Here is a 15020-nt window from a genome sequence, read left to right as displayed (position 1 = left end):
CTAACTAACTATAACCATGCTAAAGAGCACACACAGAGAGAGGGAGAGAGAGCGACCGCAGCGAAATTCACTCAAAAGTCTACGTAGGTGACATCCTGCTACCTGCCACCTACCCCCACCACAACGACGGACGAGCGAACCCCAACCAACCGACCGACCACGCAAGGCAATAACGCCGACAGATTACAAAGTGCACATGTGGTAAGCCCCGAAGCAGCAGTAGTTCCCGGACCCCCACCTCCCCGAAAGGCACAAAAGCTGCGTATGGGCAAAATCCATGCAAGAAACAAGAACAAAACACTTGAAAACCTTGCGGTTAAAGCCTCAGTTCGTTCGTTCGCTCTCTCTCGTTTCTGTCCCTCTGCTTGTCTGGCTACCTACTCTTGCTGCTGCAGTCTTTTCTTCACTTCTCTTGTCTTCTGTTTCTTCTTTTTAGTGTGTCCTTTTGCCGAACTCCATTAAGTTGACGCGAAGAACTTTAGTTTTGTGGTCGCAGGGATTCGCTTCTTAGTTTGAAGGGTACTCAAGGAAAGATAGGGTATATTGGATGCGTGTGTTCTTGACTCGTTTGCATAGTTGCTTGGGAAAGATAATTTGCAATTGACCAACGGCTTAACGTTGGTTCGTAAAAAATATAGAACTGGGATGTTAATATAAAATTAATCTTTCTATTTATTAACCAACGGATAAGTATATCACGTAAACCCAAGCAACCTAAGGTATCCAAAAGTCACAACATCGATACAATTCTCCCAGTTCTATGCATTTTTGCTGCAGATGTTTGTGTTGTTTTTCCTTTTATGCTCCCTTGTCGTTTTGTTTCTGTTGTTGCTGTTGTTTTGTAGTGTGTTCAAAATTTGTCGTTGTCTCGATGATGTGTCTGCTCTGTCAGCTTCTCAATGAAGTGGTTAGGTGGAGGTAGAGCCAGAGCATTCTCATATGCATCTATGCATATGCACAACATCAAGACTTCTCCCACATAACCCTAGATATGAGACAACAACTTGAATGGACAGTAGCACGAACTTTTGTCAAAAAGTGACCCATGGCAAGAACAGTCTCCCCCACACCTTGACTATGTTGATTTGATGATGATGATTTGAAAGTTGTCGCCCAAAAGACATGAGAAATGACAGACGTGAGGCGCCCCTGGGTAAACGATCGTAAGATAAATGTTAATCAATTGAATGGGTCGCTCTTCTCTTTATTCGGTGGTTTATTTTGGGTACTTTAAAAGTCATATCCGGGAACTTTTTTTCCTCTTGAGTGTGACCCCGATTTTATTGAAAATGTTCACCTATCGAAGGCTACTCCTTTCTTATCAATCATCACTGACTTTTAATTACTTGAAGCCAAGACGCTCCAGTCCACCCCACACTCCTTTCAACGCTCATTCAATCAGATAAAAAGTCTTTGCAGTGTCTCAATTTCGGGGGAATTTTTTAATCATGAGATTCCAGAAGGCCAATAGATCTAGCCTGCTGGCAAGAAAAACTAACTCCGTTAGCTCTGATGTCTGGGTGACCATTTACAATTTACAAAAGGAAGTGCATTTCATGAGACCTTTTCGTACATACGTCCCATACTAATGAGCTCAGGCTGATGCTGCTGCTTCAAGAAAAAAATACTACACGGAAAAGGGCCTTTTAAAAATATGCACACACACACCGGGGATAGGAGACGCTCTGAAAGCGAATGAAACAGCATGGTGGCAGAGAAGAGCTTGAAGAATGAGGCAGCCCCACACACACAGAAACAGCTAACAAAACCAAAATCAACGGGCAGTGCATTGAAGACAGACTTTATACGCCAGCATGCAACCCAAGGAAAGCACGTGGGGATACCCACGGATACCCACAGGATACCCTGCACTTGGCTCGCTGATGGCTACTAGTCTATTCTCTAGTCTATTCCAGCGGCAGGTGCAAAAGCAAAAAGTTCAGTGAGAGGGCAAAAGAAGACGCTTCTTACGCGTCACAACTTGTATACCCGGTACTCTTTTCTTCATTCTGGCTATAATAATGATCCAATCCCAATTCGGCCATCTGATAGATATGGTCACTCCCTACGGAATGACGTTTTTAGTTTTCTTTTATCTTAAAAATTATGGCTGTGGGAGATTTTCGCCTTTTGCGGCGGCGGGGCTCATTTTTTAAATACATTGGTTTCAGTGTGAGCATACAGCAGTCTAGAGGCAAAATTTGGTGGCTCTAGCTCTTATAGCTTCTGAGAACTTGCCGACAAACAAGACGGACAGACAGACATGGCTCCATCGACTCGGCTATTGATGCTGATCAAGAGTATATATACTTTATGGGGTCGGAAACATTTCCTTCTGTGCGTTACATACATTAAAATTGGTCACAAATAAAATATATGTATCCTATTTACTCTTCGAGTACCGGGTATAATTAGAAACAAAAATAACATCTGTGAGTGACAGAGACTCGACACTGAGTCAACGGACCAAGGAGGCCAAAAGCAAAATATGCCCAATGTGCTGTAGGCGTGGAAATATACCTGTATATGTATATATATATTTAATATGTATATATAATATGTATATATAATATGTAATAAGAATATGAATAATAAATATAATTTTTGAAGAAAAAAAATGGAGCAGGAATCTTACATGAATTATTATTTATGCATTGTTGGTATTTCGCTAGATTGAAATATTTATACCAACAACAACATGTACAATTATGCGCCAGTGTGAAGGACAACTTTATGGGGTTGACCCCCAATGACGAAGATGAAGAAGCGAAAGCAGAAGCAAATAAGGGAGAATCCGAATCAGAAACATCACAAGTGCATTCATTCACAAGCAAAAGGGAAAATCAGAGTGGGAATGAGAAGGGGGATGAGACGATATTTCGAGGTTGAAGCACGCAAATATGCCAAAGCCAAAAGGGAGAGACAGCAAAACAGGAACTACGCATTTCCTGCACACGACGGGGACAAAACAAAATGGGAGAATATAAAAAAAATCCAAGGAAAAGCTAGGTGCACCTCGGGAATGGCTGGGTTCTGGCGGGACGCACAAATCTCGCGACGACAACTGTTTGACATCAAAAACTCTTTTTCTTTAGCTACTGCCTCTCGCCGTGTTTTCGTTTCGTTTTTACTATGAAATTAATTGAAACTGAAGGAAGCTGGGCGAGAGTAGTGGAAGATGGACTTGATCTTGACACTGTCGTCTCTGGGACTGCAGTGTCCCTGAACTTGCACAAAAACCATTTCCTTTAACCCTCCAGACTTTACAATATCAATCGTCCATTCAATTCAGCATTGCTGAGAGGAGCGCGCAGTCCGCACCGAATGAGTTTCGTGTCGCAAGTTGACCCAGCCGAGATTAAGTGGGCGTTTAATTTGTCGACGAGGGCTGGTCCCTCTCTCTGTTTCTGGGTGTGTGTTATTTTAGCTTAATCAACAAAATAAATATAAAAATATAAAAATGTCCTGACCAATGACCACTCAATAAGTTATAAATAAATATTATATAAATTAAAGATCACCTTATAGGCATAAGAACGAGCTTACGAGTTTGCTAGTAAGCAAACTAATGGCGTAAGAAAAACTCATTTTGTTGGATTTAAATATTTAAAGAGAGTCTAGATCTTTTAATGAGAGATTTTAAAGAATGATCAAATGAAAGCTAACTCCAGCAATACCTCTCGGGAACGACATAATAGAGAACATATAAGACTTCTAGCTACATCACCCAAAAACTACCTGGATATTAGGAGATGTTATTAGTCCTGAAGCTGCCTTTTTAAACTTACTTTTAAATAATATTTCCAATCAATGAGTATATCTTTTAAATTATCGCATTGTGGAGACTAAAATATAATATTTACATTTATTTATTTATCGAATCATTTAGTTAGCTCACATTTTGTATAATATGTCCATTCTTAAAATTTTCCAACTAATCCTTTATCCAAATCTCAAGTCAAAAATTCTGATTTATGCAAACACAATTTTTGGCGACGCGCAAATATTGTTTCCAATAAACTTTAAACAATCTACGCTGCTTGGGCAGCGTTATTAAACAAATTACCCATCATTGCATTAATATATTCTATACATATTCGCTGCAGTCCCTATAACACTAATTAGTAGCTTTAGAATTTTCCATAATACTCGCATGAAAATGTACTGCGCGGAAAAATCCAGACTAAATCAAGCGAGCACTCACTTTGATGTGCAACGACAATATGGATGGGGGAGACGGGTAGACAAATGAATGAAAACTGGGAAAAACCGGACTAAGAGAGGGGCACGGCACACCCACCTCCAATGCATTGACTAAGTTGTCAGCAATCCCACCTAACTATAGAGAATAGAGGGTAACCAAACACGCCCACTCGCCACGTCACAACATATTTTTATGTATGTCTGTACGTACGTTTAATTTACTTTCTCTAATAATTTCTGTAGAAAATTCCAATTGCACATGTGGGACTTTATATTGCCAAGCAGCAAGCAGCACTGGAAACCAATTAAAATGCTGCCCTGGCTCTGATTATGTCTTTCTCTTGCTCTCTCTCTCTCTCTATTTGTGTTTGTTTGTGTATGTCGCAGAGTAAGACAGGAGGTATGTATGTGCCTGTTCTGCTTGCTCCGCGTGTTGGTGTGAATAGATTGGTATGTGTCAACTAAGTGCAGTTAATTAGTGCGAAAATCACTTCAGTTGTCTGGGGATATACTTTTTCGTTCGCCTTCTCAACATTCCTTCCTTCGTTCACTTCATTCTATCAAACTTATTTTTAGCTCTTTTTATACCCTTGAAGAGAGTGTTTACGGTTTTGCTCGACACACAGAACGGCTTGGAATTATTAAATTTGTTTTGTTAATTCGCACAAAGAAATAATAGTGACACCGCATAGAGACAATTAAAAATTCAAATAGAATAGAATTTCTCCAGGGTGACAATATTATAAATATAGATTTAAAATAATTAAAATAAATATCAATGGGATTGTTTCAATGAAATTATTTTTTTAAACATGTTTCATATTTACAATAAATATATTTCACATCGAAATTCGTCCAAATAACGTTTTCATTAAGACCAGGTAACTGCCCAAATGTTACACTTAACAGCTCACCAATTCCACAAAGTACCTGTGTAAAGTATCTCGGCTTGCATCTCGACCGCAGATTAACATGGAAAAACCACATTAAAGCAAAATGTCAACATCTTAGACTTAAAACACTTAAAATGTCCTGGTTGATAAGTCGAAAATCAGAAACCACTTTTGGAAAACAAAATTCGTCTCTACAAATCCATACTGAAGCCTGTTTGGACTTACGCTATACAGCTTTGGGGGACTGCTAGCAACTCAAATATTGAGATACTTCAGCGTTACCAATCAAAAACTTTGCGACACATTGTCAATGCTCCGTTTTACGTATCTAATGCAATTATCCACAAAGATCTGAATATTCCAACAATTAAAGAAGAAATAAAGAAAACTAGTAAGAAATACATCGTCAGACTCCACAACCACGAAAATAATTTAGGCTTAAGTCTATTAGACAATAGCTTAACAGTAAGAAGACTGAAAAGATACCACATTCTCGATATCCCTGATAGATAAATCCAACAAACTGAAAAGATGGAATATATAATAGAAGGGCTCATTGGAAAACTGATATTTCTGTTAATTGAACATTAATTATGCAATTTACTTATTGTTTAAACAAACAGATTGTAAATATAAAGAGAGAGAAACAAAAAAAAAAACATCGAAATTAAATATGTTCCTATTTAAATTTTATATTATTTCTATATATTTAATTTATTACATTTATTTTAAAGATTGGATTTGGATTAAAAAATTTGTCAAATACAAATATTCTTAGTGCATTAATGATGCACTAGTGCGAGATCAACATGAATTATATTTTATTTGTTTATATTTCCATTTAAACTATGAATATTTAATTTAAATATGGTCGTTTCTATTTACTACTATACCTATACTTCTCTCCGAATGAGGTTAAATATATTTATCTGCAATTAAAAATTGACAAAAATTTAAAAATACATATTCGTTAAAGAGTATCTACATGGTCAGTCCCTAACTACTATTTCCGTCTTATTTTTAAAGTTGTTGTGTTGTTAGCACGTCCCCTCATCTCACACACTGAAACACACACACAAACAGAACGGATTTTTCCTTGGCGAATTTTCACGTTAATTGCTCTGCGCTGTGCTTCAGCGGCTTCAATCAGGCAGAAAGCAGCTTGAAACGAAGCAAAACCACGAAGGGATTTACTCAATTTTGCTGTCGCTTCATTCAACAATTTATGTTTGTTTTCTGCTCGTAGCCTCACACTATTTATACCCGGTACTCGAAGAGTAAATAGGGTATATTGAATTTGTGCACAAAGTGAATGTATGTAACGCACAGAAGGAAACGTTTCCGACCCCATAAAGTATATATATTCTTGATCAGCATCAATAGCCGAGTCGATTGAGCCATGTCTGTCTCTCCGTCCGTCCGTCCGTCTTGTTGAGCGCCTGGATCTCAGAGACCATAAAAGCTAGAGCCACCAAATGTTACATCCAGACTTCTGTACGCTCACACTGTTACAAGTGTATTTCAAAAATGAGCCCGCACCCTCAAAAGGCGAAAACCTCCCAAACCTACAGTTTTGAAAATAAAAGAAAACTATAAAAATTCCGTAGGGAATGACCATATCTATCAGATCACCGAATTGGGAACCGATTGGATCATTATTATAGCCAGAATGAAGAAATTAATATACTATGTAAAAAATGTAAAATTTGACAAAACACCGCTAAGGTGCAGATGTAGTACTGAGTGCCGGGTATAAAAGAAGAAGCGTAAGAAGCGTCTCACACGTCCCTTCTCGTTTTTTTCTGCTCTTATCCCTCACACTTTTGTTTGGGTAGTTTTCTAGATTTATTTTAGTTTTATTTTGACATCATAACATTTAGTTGGATTAGTTCTGCCATTTCCACACATGCTCTCTGATGTAAATTTATCATGAGATCTATCAACATCTCTGTGACTTCAACGGACAATATGGTCTTTTATGAGTTTTCGGCAAATTGCATGATAAGTGTCTCTAATAGGATCTAAAACTTCTTAATTAGAAACTGCTTAAAATATGCCTTCGAGCTTATGCCGGCGGGCATACACGAGGCTCCGTGTGGGCGGGCAAGGTTCACATTTGATGAGAGCGAGCACAGACAGGTGGCTGGGCCTGAGAGCGTACCAAAAGGTGCACGCTGAGAGACGTAGAAGACTTTGCGGTGCATTACTGCTGCTATTGCAAGAGTGTATACTGCTTGTGACAAGCACAGCTCGCAGATCAAAAAAAGATGGAGAGACATGAACTTGAATTCTAAAGTCTCAACCAATTTCTTTCTCTCACGGTTTCCCCTCAAATATACTTACACAAAACATCAACTAAAAGACTTCCTATTTCACTTTAGTTGAAATTCTGTTCGTTACGATCCAAATGAGACATGTTTTGCCAAGGAAACTAGCTCAAGTTTTGGGCCAAGCTAAGGTAAAACGAGAATGGACGTGTGAGACGCTTTTTACGCGTCACAATTTTTATACCCGGCACTCAGGACTACATCTAGATGTAGAAGACATCGCCAACCACTAGATATCGTTCACATTACAGAACACGTAGTAAAAAGAATACTAAATAAAATGCATCAAAAATATTGGATCAGTTAATCGTATTTTCCAATTTATGAGATATTTAAAACAGCAATAAAACTGGTACTTTTTCCCTGCACATTCTGTGCAATAATGACCGCTAGGTTTCACAGCAGCTCAACCGACTCGGCTATGGATGCTGATCGAGAATATATATACTTTATGGGGTCGGAAACGCTTCCTTCTTTGCGTTAGATACAACCGTTGTTCCACACAAATACAATATACCCTATTTACTCTTCGAGTACCGGGTATAAAAAAAATTAATTTTTTCCAACAAAAGTGGTTGTTGAAACCATAGTGCGTTGGGTTAGGATGAAGGAGTGCAGTGGCAAAAGGCAAGTCTTGTACAAGAACGGGGGAAAAGGAAAAGTGCATAAAAAGAAGAAAAAGTCAACGGACGAGACTTGGCCTGGCCAAGGGGGCCAAAAAGGAATTGGTTTGTCCCCGAAACAGAGTCAGCTGTGCGCCACAGAAGACTGCCAAAAAGATTGCACTACGAAGTAGCAACAAAAAAAACACCGTATTAAACTCTATGAGGGACACACGATGGAGCCAAAAGGACAACAACATCATGTCAGTTCAGGGCAAGGGGCAGAGGAAGGCAAACGAAACCAATTGAAGAAATGTTGCTGACACCAAAAACGAAACTGCAAGAAGACGATGACGATGACGATGAGGACGATGACGAGGACGATGACGAGAAGATCGAGGAAGAGGCGGGGAATAAGGCAAAGCACGAGGATTGTGAGAGGACAGACACCAAGGACCATGGACAACAACGAAATTAGTTAGCACTTAAGAGAGAAAGCAGCTTTGGCTCAGGTCCAGGACTCGCTTGCAGGATTACAACACCTGCGGGTAAAGGGCCCCGGATCCAGACACCGAACGGAGCAGCAGCATTTCTTGCTCTTTCTCCACTGCTGTCGATGTTGTTTTTTGTTTTATCTTGTAGATATGGTCCAATAGGTAAGTCATGTTTAGGAAGAGCAATGAAGGGGAAAAACTATGTGTAAGGAGAAGGTGCATTCAGGGAGTTTTTTTTCATCAATTGAGCGATCAATAGCCCCATATACAATAGTTTAATAATACAAAGTTTTGGAAGCTATTTATGGCTAATAAAACTTATTAAAGACTTTTTCTTTCTATTTCTTGTATTGATGCCAGTAAAAAGTGCTTTATAAATGTTGCCTAGGCACTACGTGCCTGCAACTCGTGCTGTGGACTCATCTCTAGGAAAAAACCCCAGTTGCGAAACACTAAGGGCAGCAATTGAATAGCTTTCAGCGGGCCGAACTCAATTTCAGAAATTTCATTAACTGTTGAGAGAACTTACGAGCGCTTACTCCCCCATTCCAAACCATCAACAAACTACAAATATCTACTCTGATCTAGCAACTCACCTATTTTACTTTCTGCTGACATTTGGATGCTTCTTACGAATGAATTTCAATACTTGTATTCTTGTCTATTGTACTTTATTTTCACTTATGAATACTATTATTTTTATTTTTAGTTGCACTTTTTTTTATAATAAAAGCATAGAAAATGACGCGGTACTGCCGAAAACTTAACACAATAGAAATTTAGCCAATTAGAACGGAATAAAAAAATTTTGATTAAAATATAGGTATTATACGCTACACAATCTGATCTGGGACTGAACTACAAATATTTGTAAGGCCCCCAAGAAGGCAATCACAAGGACTGCTGCGATGGGCAACATCTTTTCAATTTTTGTTTTCGAATTGGAGCGAAAGATGCACGGGAAAGCGTGGCCAGAATAAAATGTATATCAAAATAATGAAAAAGACTGACGTGTTCCATTTTAGTCCACAGGGTGAAAGCATTTTCAAAGTACAAAAATCAGGTGGCAAGCAAAAACTATCGTCTCCATTTTTCAGTATACAAAATAAAAACTTTATACTCAAGTGAGAACTTTGAAACTTAACATAAATGACATGCGACAGGAACAGGGAAAGAAGGCTACAATTCCATTTGATTCATATGTTGATTGTATCTCTATATCTCAATTGTCCTTTTTCACAGCCGCCTACAGTTTAACATTAAAAATAGTTCATACAAAAAAAAATGTAAGCTCTCGCCAAAGAAGTCATTTGCTAAAATGTAGTGGGGAAAAGGAACGAGAAAATAAAGCAACAGAGGGATTAGATAAGGTAAATCAACAAGAAATTCAATGATTCTGAAAATTTTCTGGCCAAATTCCAATTGAAGGCAAAACAAAACTCACGTTTCTAATCAATTAAAATATAAAAGAAATCGAAAAAAGTCAGTACTGATGCAGTTTGAAATGTGTCGAATGGTAGACACCTTGTTTTTCTGGTAAACTATCAACAGAAAGAGATTTCTTGTACAGTATCTACAGAGTGTCCCTTTTATTCAAAAATAATTTAAACCATTAGTAAGTATAGTATAGTATATAGTATAGTAATTAATACAATTTAAAAAGGTTCAATTTGAGAACCTTTCTTCTGCATGCATCCAAAATTACCTCAAATAAATATTATCTGTATGGCAGAGGGTATTCAAAATCAAGAGAACGAACTATTTTCGGCCATAAATAAATAAAAACAATAGAATGCAGCCAAAGCAATTAAGAGGGGTACGCTGTGCGAGGTATGGTAGCTGTGCGGTAGCAGTTACAGAGGGAAAGAGAGTAGAGTTTGTACAACTTATTCCGTCGGCTGCAATTTTAATTACGACTGAGATAAGAGCACGAGGAAAGAAATGGGTAAAGAAGGGAAAACGAACTTAAAGGCATATGCAAGACAAAGACAAGCAAAAGGAAGGAATGAAGACAGAGTCAGGCGGCAATAACAGCAACAGCTCCTCAACTAATCCTTTAGCAAAGACTTTGACAGTTTCTCTTGGCTCGGAAACGTCATTAGCAAATACATCGTCTTCATCATCATTGCGGGAGTGAAACAATAAAACAAAAGCAAAATAAATAGCAACAAACATTTATCGCACATCATTTTCGTTGTCATTCAGAGAGCGTTCCACAGCTTAAAATTCCCCCATACCCGCTAATACCAATCGCAAGCTCTATTTTTCTCACCCCCACGCTACACAACAACGTTTCACAATCTTATATTTTCCCACTCTCGTGTAGTGCTCTGCTCTCGCTTATTCCGATGAGTGTATGCGTTTGCTTATTTATACCCTGGCAGAGGGCATGATGATTGAAGTGCATAAATGGATGCATTTTTTGTTGATTTGTGCAGGTTATTACGTTTCATAGATTCTTAAATTCATTTAAACACAAAAGCGACCTGCCATTTCAACCAAAGCAAAGAGTTTTAAGAACCTTATTTCCCCGTCGCTTCCCCTCATACCTTGCTGTTGTGTTTAGTTTTTATTAGCGTCATTATTTTCGCTTGCCATGGCGCTAAGCATCTTAAGTGGCTCCGCTTCCGTCTCCCGACTTCCACCTGTTCTCCTTCTCTTCTTCTGCTGCTCATCACGTTGTGCTCGACTCTCTTTCGCTCACTCTTTCGCTTTGTGTGTGGGCGCGTGTGATTGTGTGTGCGTGTTTGCATAGGCGCAAAACGTATTCGTCAACTTTTGACGACTTTATAATGTAACTTTCGGTGTTCAGCTCTGCCTGCTGTCTCCATCACGGCTGGTTTTCTTCTATCCTATGCACTGCCTTTGCTGCTAATCTTCCGAAAACGTGTGTAACAAAACTATACAGCACTACAGACAAATTTAAAATTCAAATTCAAATTCAACATTTTTCACGCACATTTTCGAGATTGTTTTTTAATTCCAAAGATATATTGATATCCCGTGAAAACACGCACAAATTTTAGTTTTGTTTAAATATATTTTTTGTATACAACAGCTGGGAAAACTTAACTGTATACTTTTGACACGCACCCTACCCACTAATACTCTCGCTCACTCTCCCTCTGCCGCGCTGCTTCTTAGTTTCAAAAACAACTTAATATGCATTAAGAGAGTGGATCTGAGAGTGCTGACGGATGGGTAAGAGAATAATAGTTTAGGACAATTCTAGAGCAAGTAAATTAAGGTGGTAAGAGGGAGAAAGATAAGCTGACTTTTTGCAAGACCTATTTTTCTCTTTTGTGCTGCAGTGAACAACGCATTGTTTTTTATAGTAACAGAATAAGAACAATTCTGTTAATATATATGCTGCGATTAATTCCATTGGGTATTTTAGAAGAGAGAGCTATTTGGTATATGAAAAAGGTATGACAAATCAGTTCATTAAGACTCTTAAACGAAACTATAAATATTCTCAAATCGCCCATTTAAAGGTCTTGACCCATTAACATTTCCTTTGGCTATTTGCGGCTCATTTAATTTCTTACAATACAGACACACACAAAATTCAATTAAAGAAACGGCAGTAAAAAGCTCTTAATAAGAACAGCTCCTTATTAGTTCTCGGATATTCATAGTTTTTCACCCTTGGTAGCTCTTCGAAAAATTAGGATCTGGCAATCAGATACCAAATGGTTGTTTTATATTCATAAATTTCCATTTGTTCTGTCAGAGTTGTTGCATTTTGTAAAAACGAAACAAAATCGTTTTCAACCAAAACATACATATGTATGTATGCATGTATGTTAAAACAGACATGCTAAAAGCTGATGCCGATGTAGAAAAGCAGTAAACAGGAAGCTTTAAATGCAAGACATGCGAACAGGAAAACAATAAGAACCCAACCCAACACACAAACATTTTACAAAAGTCAACATAGAGAACAAGAAAATGACATACAAAGAAAAAACACAAGTAAGAATATTAATTTAACGATGGACGAAAAGTTTGATGCTCTTGCTGAAGGGGCAACATTTTACAAAGATGGATAGTCTATTAATTATTTTAGGGATTTATTTTCAGATTGTTTACTTTAAAAAATTATTATATAATATTTTACCACTGGCACAAACAGAAAACTAATATGAACGTACAACATACAATTAGCAAACACTTGAGGGAATAATGTAAGGAAAAAGAAGATATAGAAGGACACACTAAACTCAACACGTAGCTAACAAGCAGCAGAGGAACAACAGCTAAACATAAATATGTAAGTGTCTTTTTCTACCTCAAACATCTCTCCTAATGCAATACTATACTATACGCTACCTGAGCTTTATCTATATTTTTGTCTCTTTCTCCTTAATAATGAAAAATCTTTAAATTGTATGTAAGCTCCATCGTTAGACGAGAGAGAAACAAGCAATGCCGTTCCCGCTCAGACAGAAGGGGAAATCTCGTTTCCTGGTGGCCTTCCCGAGGGCCATAAATAATATTATTATGGGTTCCTGTAGGCAACTTGTATTTGTCAAAGCAAACAATACTTATTTGTATGTGTGTGTCTACTTGTTAACGGCATTATTATTGGCAGACATTATTCATGCAACAAGTGAGACCACGATTCTGGCTGGCGAAGGGAGAATCTTCGATTTCCCGTCTAATTATAACTAATTTAATTGGACTTAAGGTACCAGTAATTGTCAGTTGATTTGTGCTAAAATGACGATAGCTTGCTTACTGTTACTAGAGAGAAAAATTGGTAAAATGAAGTGGGGGAAACACTTAATAATAATTATTATCAACATGTACAAATTCTTTTAAGATTCTAAAGAGTTTGCTCTTTTAGACGGATTAACTTTAACTTTTTCCCTGTAAACACAGGGACTTCTCCTTGATAATTAATTCCCACCCTAATAAGAAATTCATATCCATTTTTATACCCGGTACTCGAAGTATATATATTCTTGATCAGCATCAATAGCCGAGTCGATTGAGCCATGTCTGTCTGTCCGTCCGTCTTGTTTGTCGGCTAGAGCCACCAAATTTTGGCTCCAGACTACTGTATGCTCACACTAAAACCAGTGTTATTCAAAAATTATCCCCTCCCCCTTCCGCCCCCGCAAAAGGGAGAAAACCTCCCTACAATTTTGAAGATAAAAGAAAACTAAAAACGCCATTCCGTGGGGAATGGCCATATCTATCAGGTCACCAAATTGGATTATTATTGTAGCCACAATAATGAAATTAATTTCCAGTGGCTAAACCCACCCTGTCCCACAGCTTTTGTTGTTCTTTTTACATTTTCTCATTCACACTCTGCTTCTGCATCACTCGGCCTCTGCCTCTGCCCTCCCCCTGCCACTGACTCTTCCGACTTTTAACCCACCCAGTCCCGCAGCTTATATTTGAGGCGCTGCCTCTGCCTCTGCCGCGAGTCTGCAGTGTGTGGGTCTAGGGAAGGGCGGCGAGCTAAAGGAGCGTGTTGGTGTGAGAAGTGTTGTAGATGTAGATGACAGTTGAAGAAAAAATTAAAAATTTGACAAAACACCGCAAAGGTGCAGATTGAGTGCCGGGTATGAAAGTTGTGACGCGTAAGAAGCGTCTCACACGTCCCTTATCGTTGTAAATCTTTTAAGCTAATAATTATTATAACAGAAAAAAACTGAAATATATTTCATTAAATAAATTTCAAGAATGTTTTATGAAAAAACTCCTTAGTACGCAAAGGCACGCATTTAATAACAATTTTTTAACAATTAAGTTACCATTACAAAATTTGCGAATTAAAATAAAATAGTAAACGGGGGAAAACCCTAATTGACCCATATTGTCAGCAATAAAAACAACAAAAAACACGCAAAACAGATAACCCAAGCAAAAATTTTTAATAACTGTATAATATACCGATTTTTTGTATAAGGCAAAAACACATGTAATTTTTTGTAATGACAAGTAAAGAAAGAAACAGATGATTGTTTGTAATGGCAAGTAAAGACACATTTTAAGGTTAGAGTTTGAAAACAATTGCCATATATACATATAACCACGTAAAATCACAGTTAGGTATAGTAATAGGCTTAAAAACTATAATAACTCCACTCGAGATCTACTCACATAAGACTCATGTATAAAAAGGACACACACAGAGACGTAGTTAATGGATTTTTTAAATATTGAATAGAAACCGCAGAACCCACAAAAAAGCAAAACAATCACTTTTTCTGTTTATTGGTGTGTTTTCTTATATTTGTGGACACGTTACGTTACGGTACAAGACGTAATGACAAGCGTAGAATTTATTTTTTTGTGTAACTTTTTGCACGACAATTACGATACTCGACTTTAATGTATTGCACATTTACATACGTCCCAATATTGCCAAAATTAAGAGACAAAACGCAGACGAAAAGACAGAATGAAAGGCAGAATTAAATATATAGTATATATAATTAGAGAGACGAATCAGCAACGTTATCAAGACAACAGATTCTGACAAAC

The 15020-nt window shown here is 37.7% G+C and overlaps 1 long non-coding RNA gene across 1 annotated transcript in view; it reads right to left on the bottom strand.

Annotated features, from left to right (window-relative positions):
• The window catches only part of LOC117581679, a 37823-nt gene extending 28329 nt beyond the window's left edge, over positions 1 to 9494 (bottom strand). Inside the window, exon 1 of the long non-coding RNA XR_004573670.1 lies at positions 9116 to 9494. This is a non-coding gene — a long non-coding RNA (uncharacterized LOC117581679). The remainder of the gene's footprint in view (positions 1 to 9115) is intronic.
• Positions 9495 to 15020: the final 5526 nt, after the last annotated feature.

This window comes from Drosophila guanche, unplaced genomic scaffold, assembly GCF_900245975.1.
Source record: "Drosophila guanche unplaced genomic scaffold, DGUA_6, whole genome shotgun sequence".
Lineage (NCBI taxonomy): Eukaryota > Metazoa > Arthropoda > Insecta > Diptera > Drosophilidae > Drosophila > Drosophila guanche.
Note: the sequence above shows the minus strand (reverse complement) of the source record. Positions and strands in the feature narration are given on the sequence as shown.